A 16,462-nucleotide genomic window follows, 5' to 3' on the forward strand; every position below is an offset into this window, starting at 1 on the left:
GTATAAGAAATTTCCTTCAACCAGTGAACTTGGAGGAATGAGAAGTGAGATTGGACTGTGAACCAAAGAATTTTTCTGAACTTGCACACACATTACATACACGTGTGCTTAGAATTAGAAGGGGGTTAAGTTAGGTTAGTTAAGTCAATAGTGATACGTTAAAGTGTGATTCTGTTTTCATGTTTAAGTAACCATTTGTCTTGGTGAATGTCTATTGCTGCTGGGTTTTGGGGTCCTCAGGGCTCGTAACACCCACAAAAAGGGTTTTAAGGTTGCAGACGAAATGCTGCACTCGACTCAACTGACCCATGAACAGGATTCTAATTGCAGAAGAAGGGACTCATCTTAAAAAAGGATAATTCTCTGAAGCAGCTCAACAAGGGTGTCATGAGTAAACAATGTTCTGTCACTCCCGGACTCTGTCACCCACTTCAGGAATTGCTAACTTCATTCGAAGGCCTGTGTATCTCAACCATCCCAAAGCCTATGTGTCATATCAATTTTAAACCCACTTGTCCTCCCTGAATTTCTGAGACTGAACTTTGAACTGCCTTCCGAAAATTGAGCCTTGAGCTGTAGTAGCTTGGGGTATCCACACACACACACTGATATATTCGCACATAGTTTAGAGTTTAAGTTAGATAATGGTGTGACGTTTCTTTTTATTACAATAAAGAAACTTGGGTTCTTTTTAAAACAATGAGATTTATTAACTAAGCAACCAGCACTAAAAACAGAACACACACACACCAGACCTCATGGGGAGGCATCCATCTTTTAAATTCTTTTTTAATTGCTTGCATCTTTACAGGAAAAAAAAATGAATAATACATTAATCAAATATCCATCGCCAATGTTAAAAAAATACTTTTATATTTTTCTCCCCAACCTCCCTCCCACCCAAAAGTAAGAAAAGAAAGGAACTCTGTGGTGACCTGAGAGAACCCCTGAGGGGGCAGGTTTTGTTTGTATTTCTGTACCTACCATTTAATATACAATAATTTTAGCATAGAAAAATCATTAATTGTTATTAAAAATTACTAATTAAGAGGAGTAGATGAATAATTATCCATAAAATCCATACATGGTTTCCAAATACTATAAACATTTTCTTTTTTTCTCTTTTTTTTAAATTTTTTATTTTTCACACCATAAATCACATTAACCATGATACACACTTTTTCCTTTTCACACATATACAGTGCCATTTTCTCACCCCCTCCCTCCTCTCATCCCACCCTCCCTACCTCCCCCCTCCCGTCCATTAAAGGTACAAAATCTAGGATACATTAAATCAGTCAGACAATGTTGTCATTCAATAAAAATACACCAGAAATTCCACTGAGTCCATTCTTTTCATTTCCTTTTCCTTCCATTAACTTAGGTAGTGATTGTCCCCGGTAGGTTTTCGCTATTGTGTTTCATGTAAGGCTCCCATATTTGTTCAAATATTTCAATATTATTTCTTAAACGATATGTTATTTTTTCTAATGGAATACATTTATTAATTTCTATATACCATTGTTGTATTTTCAAATTATCTTCCAATTTCCAGGTTGACATAATACATTTTTTTGCTACGGCTAGGGCTATCTTAACAAATCTTTTTTGTGCATCCTCCAAATCAATTCCAAATTCTTTGTATTTTATGTTACTTAGGAGGAAGATCTCTGGATTCTTTGGTATATTGTTTTCTGTTATTTTATTTAATATCTGATTTAGATCTTCCCAAAATTTTTCTACTTTCTCACATGTCCAAATTGCATGAATTGTTGTTCCCATTTCTTTTTTACATCGAAAACATCTATCAGATACTGTTGAGTCCCATTTATTTAACTTTTGAGGTGTAATGTATAGCCTGTGTATCCAGTTATATTGTATCATACGTAACCTCGTATTTATTGTATTTCTCATCGTTCCAGAGCATAACTTCTCCCATGTTTCCTTTTTTATCTTTATATTTAAATCTTGTTCCCATTTTTGTTTAGTTTTACCATTTGTTTCCTCATTCTCCTTTTCTTGCAGTTTAATATACATATTTGTTATAAATCTTTTGATTATCATTGTATCTGTAATCACATATTCAAAGTTACTTCCCTCTGGCAAACTCAAACTGCTTCCTAATTTATCCTTCAAGTAGGATCTCAATTGGTAATATGCCAGCGCTGTATCTTGAGTTATATTGTATTTATCTTTCATTTGTTCAAAGGATAATAATCTATTTCCTGAAAAACAATTTTCTATTCTTTTAATCCCTTTTTTCTCCCATTCTCTAAAGGAAAGGTTATCTATTGTAAAAGGAAGTAACTTGTTTTGCATCAATATTAGTTTTGGTAATTGATAATTTGCTTTATTTCTTTCTACATGAATCTTCTTCCAAATATTGAGTAGATGATGTAATACTGGAGAACTTCAATGTTGTACCAATTTTTCATCCCATTTATATAATATATGTTCAGGTATCTTTTCCCCTATTTTATCTAATTCTAATCTGGTCCAATCTGGCTTTTCCCTTGTTTGATAAAAATCTGATTGGTATCTTAATTGTGCGGCTCTATAATAATTTTTAAAGTTTGGCAGTTGTAAGCCTCCTTGTTTATACCATTCTGTTAATTTATCTAGTGCTATCCTCGGTTTCCCCCCTCTCCATAAAAATTTCCTTATTACTTTCTTTAACTCCTTGAAGAATTTCTCTGTCAGTTGTATTGGCAATGCCTGAAATAGGTATAATATCCTTGGAAAAATGTTCATTTTAATACAGTTTATCCTTCTTATTAGTGTTAGTGGTAAATCTTTCCAAAGCTCTAAATCGTCCTGTAATTTTTTCATTAGTGGATAATAATTGAGTTTATATAGTTGGCCGAGATTTTTATTTATTTGTACACCTAGGTATCTTATTGCTTGCATTTGCCATCTAAATGGTGATTCCTTCTTAAATTTTGAGAAATCCGCATTATTCATAGGCATTGCTTCACTTTTATTTACGTTGATCTTGTAACCCGACACTTCTCCTTATTCCTTCAATTTCTTATATAATTCTTTTATTGATAGTTCTGGTTCTGTTAAGTATACTATAACATCATCCGCAAATAAACTGATTTTATATTAGTTGTCTTTTATTTTTATCCCTTTTATATTATTTTCTGTTCTTATCAATTCTGCTAGTGGTTCTATAGCTAACGCAAACAATAAAGGTGATAGTGGGCATCCCTGCCGTGTTGACCTGCTTAAGTTAAATTGCTTTGATACATGTCCATTTACTGTCACTTTCGCTAACGGTCCCTTATATAATGCTTTAATCCAATTAATATACTTCTCCGGTAAACTGAATTTTTGCAATACTTTGAACAAATAATTCCATTCTACTCTGTCAAAGGCCTTCTCTGCGTCTAAAGTAACTGCTACTGTTGGCGCTTTATTCCCTTCTCCTGCATGAATTAAGTTAATAAATGTACAAATATTGTCTGTTGTGCGTCTTTTTTTGATAAATCCAGTTTGGTCTAGATTTACCATTTTCGGTACATACTCTGCTAATCTGTTTGCTAATAGTTTAGCTATTATCTTATAATCTGTGTTAAGTAAAGATATTGGTCTATATGACGCTGGTATGAGTGGATCTTTCCCTTGCTTTAGTATTACTGTAATTATTGCTATTTTACATGAATCTGGTAAGCTTTGTGTTTTATCAATCTGGTTGATTACTTCCAGGAGGGGCGGAATTAATAAGTCTCTAAATGTTTTATACAATTCTATTGGGAATCCATCCTCTCCTGGTGTCTTATTATTTGGTAATTTTCTTATTATCTCTTGTATTTCTACTATTCCAAATGGCTCTGTTAATTTATTTTGTTCCTCTATTTGTAGTTTTGGTAGTTCAATTTTAGTTAGAAATTCATCTATTTTCCCTACTTTCCCTTCGTTTTCAGTTTGGTATAATTGTTCATAGAATTCTCTAAAGTTTTCCTTAATTTCTTTTGGATTATATGTAATTTGTTTGTCTTTTTTCCTTGATGCCAATACCATTTTCTTAGCTTGTTCTGTCTTAAGCTGCCATGCTAGGATTTTGTGCATTTTTTCACCTAGTTCATAATATTTTTGTTTTGTCTTCATTATATTCTTCTCCACCTTATATGTTTGTAGTGTTTCATATTTTATTTTTTTATCTGCCAATTCTCTTCTTTTAGTTGTATCTTCCTTCATTGCTAATTCTTTTTCTATATTTACTATTTCCCTTTCCAACTGCTCTGTTTCCTGATTATAGTCCTTTTTCATCTTGGTTACATAACTTATTATTTGCCCTCTAATGAATGCTTTCATTGCATCCCATAGTATAAACTTATCTTTCACTGATTTCGTATTTATTTCAAAATACATTTTAATTTGTCTTTCAATAAATTCTCTAAAATCCTGCCTTTTAATAACATGGGGTTTAATCTCCATCTATACATTCTTGGAGGGATGTCCTCTAACTTTACTGTCAATATTAAGGGTGAATGGTCCGATGGTATTCTAGCTTTATATTCTGTTTTTCTTACTCTATCTTGCATACGAGCTGATAACAAAAATAGGTCTATTCTTGAGTATGTTTTATGTCTAGCCGAGTAATATGAATATTCCTTTTCCTTTGGGTGTTGTTTCCTCCATATATCCAAAAGTTGCATTTCTTCCATCGATTTAATTATAAATTTGGTTACTTTATTCTTTCTGTTAATTTTTTTCCCAGTTTTGTCCATATTTGAATCCAAATTCAGGTTGAAATCCCCTCCTATTAATATGTTCCCTTGCGTATCTGCTATCTGCAAAAAGATATCTTGCATAAACTTTTGATCTTCTTCGTTAGGTGAATATACATTGAGTAGATTCCAAAACTCCGAATATATCTGACATTTTATCATTACATATCTCCCTGCTGGATCTATTATTTCCTCTTCTATTTTAAATGGCACATTTTTACTAATTAATATAGCTACTCCTCTTGCTTTTGAATTATACGATACTGCTGTTACGTGTCCTACCCAATCTCTCTTTAATTTCTTGTGCTCCATTTCAGTTAAATGTGTTTCTTGCACAAATGCTATATCAATTTTTTCTTTTTTTCAGTAAATTTAGCAGTTTCTTCCTTTTAATTTGGTTATGTATTCCATTAATATTTAAAGTCATATAGTTCAACGTAGCCATATTATTCTTTGTTTATCTTCCCTTTCCGTTTCTCGATCATTACCTTTCCTTCTTATCCATTTCTGTTTTCTTGTTTTGAACCCTTTATAAGACAACATTCCTAAAACATCAAACATTTTCCTTATTCTCCTATTTAAAACTTCTTTAGCCCCCTTCCCCTCCTGAGTTGTCCTTTATCCCTTGTCGGACAACCACATGTCCCCTCTCCATTTGGATTTGCGAATTCACTCGCAAGCGTCAGCTGATTTTGCAGTGACCGTAACTCCTCCCCACCCAGCCCCCCCCGAAAAGATTTCACTTTTCATATGTAACAAAGGTCACTCTTTTAATTTCCGCCTTATTCCCTCTATTCCATTTCCTTCCCTTATTAATTCTTGTCTATACTCTCTATATTTTCCTCTAAATACGGATACATTCATGTATGCACACTATACATATACACACAAATACCTCTTTACCCACATACATATAAATCGTGGTCATTTTTACTCTTATTACATGTCTTCATCTCTCTGCTTGTTTTGTAGTTGTTCTGCAAATTTCCTTGCTTCCTCTGGATCCGAGAATAGTTTTTTTCCATAAGATTGTTTTCGCTGTATTGAACTCCTTCCTCTTCTTAAGGTGTTCAAAACTTATGTGTCTTTTTAGTTTGCAGTCTTTTGTACTCTCGTTACATGTCTTCATCTCTCAGTCTATTTTGTAATTGTTCTGCAAATTTTCGTGCTTCCTCTGGATCCGAGAATAGTCTGTTTTGCTGTCCTGGAATAAATATTTTCAATACCGCTGGATGCTTTAGTATAAATTTATACCCTTTCTTCCATAAAATCGCCTTTGCTGTATTGAACTCCTTTCTCTTCTTCAGGAGTTCAAAACTTATATCTGGATAAATGAAGATTTTTCGCCCTTTGTACTCCAGTGGCTTGTTGTCCTCTCTTACTTTTTCCATTGTTTTCTCCAGTACCTTTTTTCTTGAAGTATATCTTAGGAATTTTACTAAAATAGATTTTGGCTTTTGTTGTGGTTGTGGTTTAAAGGCCAATGCTCTATGTGCCCTTTCTATTTCCATTTCTTGCTGTAGTTCTGGACATCCTAGGATCCTGGGGATCCAATCTTTTATAAACTCTCTCATATTCTTGCCTTCTTCATCTTCCTTAAGGCCCACTATCTTTATGTTATTTCTTCTGTTATAATTTTCCATTATATCTATTTTCTGAGCTAACAGCTCTTGTGTCTCTTTAACTTTTTTTATTAGATTCCTCTAATTTCTTTTTTAAGTCCTCTACCTCCATTTCTACTGCTGCTTCTCATTCTTCCACCTTGTCCATTCTTTTTCCCATTTCTGATAAGGTTATATCTATTTTATTCATTTTCTCTTCTGTATTGTTTATTCTTCTTCTTAAATCATTAAATTCTTGCGCTTGCCATTCTTTAAATGACTCCATGTATTCTTTAATAAGAAAAAGTATATCCTTTGTCTTGCCTTTCCCTTCTTCTTCCATTTCACTGTACTCTTCCTCTTCTTCCTCTGGGTTGGCCATCTGTTGTTTCTTTGTTGCCCTTTTCTTCTCTTCTTTCTTGTTTTCGTTGTCTTCTACGTTCTCCTCTTGCTGCTGCTGTTCTGCAGCTGTCATTGCCGGCTGTGGAGATCGACTCCCCAGCTGGTCACCCCTCCCGTCGGAGTGTTTTTTTTCATGCGCGGTTGCGCACTTTTACTCCGCTCAGCGAGCCATTTTTGTAGTCCACTTTCTACCGACCTGAGGGAGCGGGTTTCTCTCTCCATCGCGGGCCTCTTCGAACAGGTAAGGCCTTCTCCTTCTTCTTCCGTTGTCTTTTCTTCCTCTCTTCTCACCGTTGTTTTCGATTTTTCTTTTTTCGTCGCCATCTTCTTTCCACCTTTATACTCACTTTACTTTCATTTTTATTTTTGTGCCTTTGTGTTTTCCTTTATTTTTTCCGACTTTTCTGGAGAGGGCTGGAGTTCACCGTCCGGCCACTACTCCATCACGTGACTCCTCTACTATAAACATTTTCAACTAAATTCCTTATACCATACATAATATTTTCCAAAGGAATACAATTTTGCATCTCATTTATACCATCTACTTAATAACACTTCTCGATCATATTTCCATGTTATCGCTAGACATTTCTTTGCAGTTGCTATTGCAATACTTCAAAAAAAATTCTTGGTATTTGTCCAATTTCAATTTTATATCCTTTTTCATAAATATCTCCAAGTAACAATATTCTTGGATCCTTTGGCATCTTTATCTTCATAATTTGCCCTAACAATAAACTCAGTTCATTCCAAAACCTTGCCACTTTTTCACAAGACCACACTGAATGCAAAAAAGTCCCCATTTCATTCCCACATTGAAAACACTTATTTGAATAATTAGGATTAAGTCCATTTAACTTATGTGGAGTATAATATAATTGATGAAGAAAATTCTATCAAACCATTTGATATCTAACATATACTGTATTCGTAACACTTTCATATCATAATTTTGAACAAATCTCCTCCTGAATTTGCATATTTAAATCTTTCTCCCACCAGATTTTTGATTTATATAAATCTTTCTTTTCTTTCATCTCTTGTAATTTTATATACATATTAGTAATAAATTTCTTAACAATAAATGTATCTGTTATTATCTCTTCAAATTAACTTTGTTTGGGGAGACTCAAATCTGCTCGCAATCTCTTTTTCACATACATTTTTAATTGATGATATGCAAAAATGATATTTTTATGTGTATTGTATTTATCTTTTAATTGATCAAATGTTCAGAAAAAAGATCCTAAGAAACAATCTTTTATTCTCTGTACAACTTTACTCTACCAATGATCAAATAAAGAATTATTTAAAGTAAAAGGATTTTGTTTTAACAATATTTTTTGGTAATTGATAATTTTTAATTCTTTCTCAATATGAATTCTATTCCATATGTTTAAAATATGTTTCAATACAGAAAAATCTTTATTTCCTTTAAACGACTCACTATTCCATTTATACAAAATTAACTCTGGAATAGTTTCTCCAATTTTATTCATTTCTATTTGAATCCAAGCTGGTTTTTCACCCTGTTGATAACAGGAGGACAAAAACCTCAATTGAGCTGCTTTAAAATAATTCTTAAAATTTGGTCGTCTGATCAAATTTCCACATTAATATTTCTAAACCAATTCTTGACATCTTACCATTCCAAAGAAATTCACACATTATTTTATTCAAGTTTTGAAAGAAAAATTCTAGTTCCAGAATGGGCAATGATTGAAACAAATTTTGTATTCTTGGAAAAATATTAATTTTAATACAATTCACTCATCCCATTAACATCATTTGTAAATCTTTCCATCTTTTCAAATCCTCTTCCAATTTTTTTAACAATGGCAAATAATTTAGTTTAAATAAATTATTTACTATCAATTTTAATTCCTAAATATTTAATTGCCTGTTTCTGTGCAGGCTGAATCCTCTGCATTTTTCCATTCTAAGGTGCCCCTCGTACAACCTTTTCAGCATCTCTCATTGCAGTGATTGAGGAATGTTAATTCTGCTCTGTCTGAGTAAAAGTCCATTGACAACACTCAGCTCAGCTCTGCTGTTGTAGTATGGCTGACATTCACCTCTAGGCCATCCTTCAATCAGATTATTGATGACCTTCTGTAGAACTGTGTCCTTTTCTGTTTCAGCTGTGATCTTCTTGGATTTCATATCAGATGCAGGAAGAGATTCAGTGATCAGATTCATATCCATCTCTGTGGAACTCTCATTGTGTGCTTCACTCTGTTGTTGCCCTGGATAACACATCAGCTAACACAATAAGTTTGCTTGATGTGCACACCAATTCAAAGTCTTAATGTTGTAGCTTAATCATCAGTCTTGGATTCTCTGTGACATTTTACTGAGATTTTTCTTGATTATTGTTATTAATGGCTTGTGTCTGTCTCTGCCACGAATGTTGGTCGACCATACACATAGCTGTGGAATTTCTTGAGTCCATAGACCAGACCGAGACACTAATTCTCAATCTGCGCATATCGACATTCTGATGTTGTCATTGTCCTTGATGCATGTGCTACTGGCCTCCAATCTTCTCCGATAGCCTGAAGTAGTATGGCACCTATTCCATCTTTTAAATCATCCGCAGATTTTTTTTCCTTCTGAATGTGCCAAAGAGCATCAAAAGTATTGGTTATGTGGTTAAAATGTTCTTAGTTGCCCCCATTCTTCCTCATGGTTGTCTGTCCACTTGAATTCACATTTGTCCTGAAACAACATCCTTAGGTACATTGTTTTGGAAGACAGGTTTGGAATGAATTTACCAATGAAATTGATCATTCCTAGCACTCTCAATATGCCCTTTCTCAGTGGGTCTGGACATCTCTCGAATTGCTTTCACTTTGTCTGGCTCTGACAGTTTATCTCCCAAAAAGGTGATTTTCTTCACACCAAACTGACATTTTGCTCTATTTAACTTTAATCCACACTTCTACATGTGTTGTTACACTTTGATGAGCCTTTTGTTGTGCTGCTTTTGTGTGGCTCCTCATAGGATCGTATCATACATGAACACACATACCTCATTTATACCCCATTTATGCCTTCTATGATATAACTCTGTTACGGAGTCCAGAGGACCCCAAAAACCACCAGCACTGGATATGCACCACAACACAGGGTTACTTAAACAAAAGTAGTTTTTAATTATAATTGAACAAGAAAACAGAATTAAACTTTAACTTATTACTTAACCTACTTACTTAACCTAACTAACCTACTTAATGCCCCCTCTAATACTAAGCGTAGGTATGTGTAATGTATATTTAAGATTAGAAAAGTTCTTTGGATCACAGTCCAATCTCACTGGTTGCAGCCAATTCCTGTTCTATGCACAGAAATTAGGATTAACAAAGTTCACCAGGCTTTGGTGTTTAACAGGCAAATGGTTACCACTCAGGAGGGTTCTTGTTGGTTTTCAGAGAGATTCCTTTTCTAGGACATCCGCAACTGATTCCTTCTCAATCAGTCTTGCTGACGAAACTTGCCCCCTTCAGGATTCTCCAGATGATCCTCTTTCTTTTAGGTCACCTTTCAGACTGCCAAACTCCTCCTTTGACCGTCAGTCTTCTCTTTTGACCAGGCAGCCTTCCAAAGTTTGCCAGTTTATCCTTCTGGAACTGATTTCTATGTCTCTCCTCTCTGTTTCACACCCTCCCTCTCTGAGAGCAAAACTGTTCTGTCTGCCTGCAAAAATCACATGCTCTCCCAGGCAAGCTGTATGTCAATACTTTGTTGCCTCTTGCAAAAAGCACTGCAACTGTGTGTTCAAGCTGCTTTAGCAATTTCTCCCAAACCACCTCTAAATACTCTGTCACACCTTCCCCCTTTTAAGGGAATTTTAACTCTTGAGTTCAAATTCAGTTATAACTAAACTGTCTTAAAAATCACTTTAGAGATAACAATACACAATATATAACATGTTACAATACGTTAATTCAATTTTAAAGTATTTTTATACATGATCTATTTTAACATCTTGACAAACAATCGGCAATAATATTAGTTACACCTCTGATGTGGTTAATTTGCAGATCAAATTCTTGTAGTATCAAATCCAGTTTAACAATCTTCTGTTTTTTATTCTTCATTTTATTCAAAAATACCAGAGGATTGTGGTCAGTGAATATAACAATTGTTTCATGAGAGGTACCCAGATATACGTCAAAATTCTGCAGAGCAAATATAATAGCCAACAGTTCTTTTTCAATTGTGGAATAGTTCTTTTGATAATCAATGTATTTTTTTGAAAAGTAGGTAAATGGATGATCAATTTCATTATGTTTTTGCAATAAAACTGCACCTGCTGCTCCCTCACTGGCATCCACTGCTACAGAAAATGGTCTGTCAAAATCAGGAGATTTTAATACAGGGCAATGGCATAGCATCTCCTTTAAATTTTCTAAAACTGTCTGACAACCTCTAGTCCACACAAATTTCTCCCCTTTCTTCAAAAGGTTGGTTAAAGGAATAGCAACCTCAGCAAAATTTCCTGTAATATCCTGCCATTCCTAAAAACCTTCTCACTGCTTCCTTGCCATTGGGAGTAGGAAACTCAGAAATTGCATTCACCTTAGCTTGAATAGGTGCAATTTTGCCCTGGCCAACGACATAACCCAAGTATGTTACCGTGGCATTTGCAAATTGACTCTTTGCTAAATTAACAGTTAAGTTTGCTTTAGATAATCTTTCAAAAAATTTGTCCAACTCTCTTAGATGTCCTTCTCATGTGTCACTTTTTTGTGACCAAGTCATCAATATAAGCATCTGTACGTGTTAACCCTTGGATAACCGAATTAATCATCATCTGGAATGTTGCAGGGGCATTTTTCATGCCAAAAGGTAACACATTATACTCGTATAAACCGGATAGAGTTACAAAAGCTGAAATATTCTTTCCTCTTTCAGTTAAAGGCGTGCACCAGTAACCCTTCAACAAATCCAACTTAGTAAGAAATTTAGCTTTGCCAATTTTATCAATACAGTCATCTATTCTCGGAATAGGATAAGCATTGGTTTTAGTTACTGAATTAATTTTCCTATAATCTGTACAGAACCAAACAGTTACATTTTGTTTTGATACCAGAATACAAGGAGAACTCCAATCAGAGTTCAAAGGTCTAATAATATCATTTCTCAACATATATTCCACCTCCTGATCCATGATTTTACTCTTTTGAATGTTTATTCTAAATGTGTGCTGTTTTATGGGATTTGTTTCTCCAACATCTACATCATGGTAAATCACTGATATCCTTTTTGGAACATCAGGGAACAAATGTGTGTATTTCAAAAGTAATTCTTTCAACTGCATCTGCTTTTGTAACTTAAGATGGCGTAACTTTTCTTCCAAATTCTCCAAAATTGTTGAGTTAGACAGGCGCACAGGAACCACGCTTTCTTTAAGGTTACCCTCACAAGATTCTGTTTCCATCATAATCTTATGATCTATGTCTTCCTCCACTCTGTCAACAGCCAACACCTCTGATACAGATTGTTCTCCACTACCCTTATTATCGAAATAAAGTTTCAACAACAATTCACCCTCCAAGTCATAACCACAAGCCATTTCTTTAATCTCCTGTTCAGTACTGCTTTCTCCCTTAAGCTAGCAAGATCTGTATCTATTTTCTGGTTACAAAGAGAAATCCTTACTTTCACAATGACCCTGTTCTTTTAAGAGAACTTTAGAAGTATTGGGCAAATCTCTATCAACTGGATTTTCTTCAGCTGTCATCATTTCCTTCATCACAGACCTAGTTACTGCACATGCAGGATACATTTCACCAACCTCTCTAACCACATCCTTTCTAGGCCGATTTGTCAATCTTAAAACTGACCCAACTTTATCCTCTCCCAAATCATTCCCCAACAAAAATGAGACACCTTGCATGGGTAACTTTGGAATTACTCCTACTACAACACGTCCTTTGACTAATTCTGAATTCAAAAAGTGGAAAACATGTATCTATATCTCCCTCGTCAAAAGGAGGTACTAGATTTACCTCTCTACTAGCCAAAAACCTCTTCTCAGAAGTTACAGCCTCAGCTCTCTTACTTATTTCTATCTCCATTCTTAACTTCTCTAATTTAAACCGTCTGTCCTTTTCAGCCAACTCTATCTCATATTGTTGTCCCTGCAACTCAGTCTCTAACCCCCTTCATTTCTCTTTATCTTCTTCCATTCTCAATTTCTCCAATTCCAATTCAAAAGATCTATTCTCTGGAAATTTTTCTAAGTCTTCCTCAACAAATTTTCCTTCACTTATATAATATTCCATTATAATCCTCTGAATTTGTACTTTCCTCATCCAAGGTTTAACTTCAGTCAGTTTTAATGCCTTAGAAATAGCCATCAGTTCCTCTTTTCTCATGCTCTGCAGCTCTGCAAGTGATGGGTTGTAACAAAAAATGTATCAGAATCCATTGCTACTGTTTTTCCAAGCACCAAGCTTTAAGATAGCTTGCAAAAATTGCTTACAAAAATTCCAGACACAATAGCTTGCAAGAAAAACCCAATCAACTAATAAACCAATGTTCAAATCCTAAACGACAAGCCCCCATAAAATGTTACGGAGTCCAGAGGACCCCAAAAACTAGCTGCAATAGAGATGCACCACAACACAGGGTGACTGAAACAAAAGTTGTTTTTAATTATAATTGAACAAGAAAACAGAATTAAACCTTAACTTATTACTTAACCTACTTATTTAACCTAACTAACCTACTTCATCCCCCCCTCTAATACTAAGCGCAGGTGTGTGTAATGTATATTTAAGATTAGAAAAGTTCTTTGGATCACAGTCCAATCTCACTATTTGCAGGCAATTCTAGTACTGTGCACAGAAGTTAGCATTAACAAAGTTAACCAGGCTTTGGGGCTTAACAGGCAAATGGTTACCATTGAGGAGGGTTCTTGCTGGTTTTCAGAGAAAGATTAATTTTCTAGGTCATTCGCAACTTATTCCTTTCCAATCAGCCTTGCTGACGAAACTTACCCCATTCAGGGTTCTCCAGATGATCGTCTTTCTTTCAGACCGTCAGTCTTTTCTTTTGACCAGGCAGCCTTCCAAAGTTTGCCAGCTTGTCCTTCTGGAACTGATTTCTGTATCACTCCTCTCTGTTTCACTCCCTTCCTCTCTGAGAGCAAAACTGTTCTGTCTGCCTGCAAAAATCACATGCTCTCCCAGGCAAGCTGTATGTCAATACTTTGTTGCCGCTTGCAAAAAGCACTCTGCAAAAGTCCTGCAAATATTCTGTCACAGCTCGATTGTCCTGTGGAACACTTTCGGACCTGAGGAAATTCCAAAAGTCATCCTCAGAGAGGAGTATTTGACAAACGGCGTATTAAATGTACAGTATTTTGTGCTATCATTAGGCAGTTTTATTTGCCAGATGCATCCAATTTAGTGAAAATCATTGCACCGACCATCTCACATGTAATTTCATCCCTGGTTAGAATCTGATAAAGTTCCCTCTTTATATTGACATTCAAGTCTTTTGGGTCAATGCATATGCGTAAGTTACCGTTCTTTTTGGCATACACCATTGAATTCTGGGGGGCCCTCCACTTTCTTTATGACCCCTAGTGCTGTCATTTGGTCAATTTCCTGCTTGAGCTTTTCTTCTAGTAGCACTGGAACCGCCTCAGGGATGCACTACTGGCTGTGCATCCTCCTTTAACTGTACTTTATGGGTGAAATGTAGAATTCCAAACCTCTTGAAGATGTCAGGAAATTAATCCAGGGTTCCCTCTACACAGTTCTCTGCATTATCACTGTTAATGTGCTATACCCTCTTGACTAGGTTTAAGTTTTCGCATGCTTTGTGACCAAGCAATGATTCATGTCCATCTGGGACTACTGTGAACCTGAGGTGGTGCTATTTATCTTTAACTTTCACCTTGAATTTACATGTACCTTTTGTGTCAATGCCCTGTCTACGGAATGCTTTCAGCACTCCAGGAATTCCATAGATGTATGGCTTTATCTTTGTTGCCCTGATGTCATGCTCACAGATCAAAATGACCTTTGCCCGTGTCTAACTTGAAAAGAATATTTGTTCCATTTGTATGCAATTGATACATTTATCCTGCTTGACACTGTTCACTTCCTGCACTACTAAGCCCGTGAAACATGTATCTCAAAGAGCAGTGTATGTAGTGTCTTCTAGAGTGTGCACACTTTTACTCCCGTTTTGCTTCCTTTTGGAAAATAAAGCATTTGCTTTGCATTGAGATTCTGTCCTTTGCACTTGTTACAGACTTTTCCATAAGCTGATGTAATGGATAAATATTGGGAGGAATTTGATAAGATTAGAGTGGGTTACATACATACACACATTTTAAAACATCTTATTTGAAATACTAAGAATTCATATTCAATAATATTGCAGAAACTTTGGAGAATGATATGCACATTTCACAAGTAGGTGCTAATTGAAATGATGTCGTGAAATGAATAGACCATTGTCTTGGAGGAGACAAACTGAGTGCTCACAGAAAGGTCACTCCTGGGTTTTGTTTACCTAAGATAACAGCTTGACTAAGAAGGAGAACTCCTGTGGTTTGCTGAAGAAGGTGGGGGTTTTTGCAAGTGAGAATGTCACATGGAATTTCTAGCAGTCTCAGTTGGAGAGAGAGAGATAGAGAAGACAAGCTCAACAAGCTCAGCCAGTGTGTGTGTGACACTGAAAGCATCTGAACGGTGCAAGCCAGGAGAAGCTGGTTGGAAACAGAAAGTTCCAGAGCAGTGGATGGCTGAAAGTGCTATCTGTCTGATGTTCCTCTTGGAATAAGAGGAACAGAAAGGAACTCTGTGATAGCCTGAAAGAAAGAGGTTACCATCTGGAGAACCCTGATGGGGCAAGTTTCATCAGCGAGACATTGAGGTGACTAATGGTGGTACCTCAGTTGTGGACATCCTGGAACAACAAATATTTCTCTCTGCAAACCCTACAAGAACCGTCCTGAGCAGTAAACATTTAACTTTTGAGCTCCAAAGTCTGTTAAATTCTGTACACAATATTAGAATTGCCTACAACCAGTGGACTTGGAAGAATGAGAAGTGAGATTGAACTGTGAAGCAAAGAACTTTTCTTAAATTTACACACACATTACATACACATACGCTGAGAATTAGAAGGGAGTTAAGGTTAGTTAAGTTAATAGAGATTGATTGTCTTTTCATATTTAAAGATAATTAAAAACAAATTTTGTTTAAGTAACTACTTGTCTTGGTGAATGTCTATTGCTGCTGGGTTTTGGGGTCCTTTGGGCTTGTAACACTGGGCATTGCTTTGGTGAATGCTTAGTGCCTCGCCATCTTTTTATTGGCTCCTGCATCTCATTTTTCATTTGTGTGTGTGTTCAGACACTGTGGCTCTGACAATGCCATCATTTTCTTTGGCTTTTACACTATCATCAACCTTTATCGCATGTTGCAGAGCTAGTTCACTGGCATGGCATATCTTCACAGTTCCAACCAAAGTAAGCTCTGTGTCTCGCAGCAACCTCACTTCCCCTTTCTTATCAATAATCCCAAACACGATTTTATCATGGATCATTAAATCTTGCAGTGGTCGGAAATTGCATGTTCTTGCTTTTAGTTATAAATCTGTTAAAAAATATATCAAAGCTCTCTTCCTGCATCTGCATGCATGAGAAAAACACATACCTTTCGAAGGTTTCATTTTTCTTTGGTGAACAAACATTTTGAT

At 35.5% G+C, this 16,462-nt stretch overlaps 1 protein-coding gene across 12 annotated transcripts in view; it reads right to left on the bottom strand.

The window, feature by feature from the left end:
* Positions 1–16,462, bottom strand: part of LOC138758187 (annexin A3-like) — a 127,565-nt gene that overhangs the window by 101,997 nt on the left and 9,106 nt on the right. For 2 of the 12 annotated variants that reach the window (XM_069926757.1, XM_069926763.1), the window contains exon 2: positions 13,744–14,039. The exons of 8 other annotated variants lie outside the window; for them this stretch is intronic. The gene's annotated coding sequence lies outside the window, so the exon portion shown is untranslated. Of the gene's footprint in view, positions 1–13,743; positions 14,040–16,419; positions 16,441–16,462 lie in introns of those variants that run through there. 2 more of the 12 variants (XM_069926758.1, XM_069926765.1) reach the window with 2 other exon arrangements.

This window comes from Narcine bancroftii, chromosome 3 (assembly GCF_036971445.1).
Source record: "Narcine bancroftii isolate sNarBan1 chromosome 3, sNarBan1.hap1, whole genome shotgun sequence".
NCBI classification, from domain to species: domain Eukaryota; kingdom Metazoa; phylum Chordata; class Chondrichthyes; order Torpediniformes; family Narcinidae; genus Narcine; species Narcine bancroftii.